Below are 413 nucleotides of genomic sequence, written 5' to 3'. Positions count from 1 at the left end.
CTCTCGTCTCGTTCCATCCAGCACGCAGCTACTATGTAACAGAAAGACCGACCTACAACAGTTTAACCGGCGTTATTCCCCTGCGTTTATTTTTTTTCTTGTTTCTCAGTGTTTTTCTTTTTGATTTTCTATTATGGACCCTACTGTTCTCCTCATCATCCTGAAGCAGGGGGAACGCTCTCTTGAGGACCACACCCGTGATTACATCTTCCTGGCAGAACACTCCCACTTCCCGGATAGCAGCCTTTGCACTTTCTACCGTGCAGGACTGAACACCACCACGAAGGGGCTGCTATCCGGGAGGGTCCTCAAGAGAGCCTGCCGGACTACATCGAGTGGGTGCTGGCGTCCTGTGGATCGTCATGGACTATTGACTTCGTCAAGGAGGACGTCAGCCCCACTCCAGACCCAGA

This window comes from Labeo rohita, chromosome 20, assembly GCF_022985175.1.
Source record: "Labeo rohita strain BAU-BD-2019 chromosome 20, IGBB_LRoh.1.0, whole genome shotgun sequence".
Classification (NCBI taxonomy): domain Eukaryota; kingdom Metazoa; phylum Chordata; class Actinopteri; order Cypriniformes; family Cyprinidae; genus Labeo; species Labeo rohita.
Note: the sequence above shows the minus strand (reverse complement) of the source record.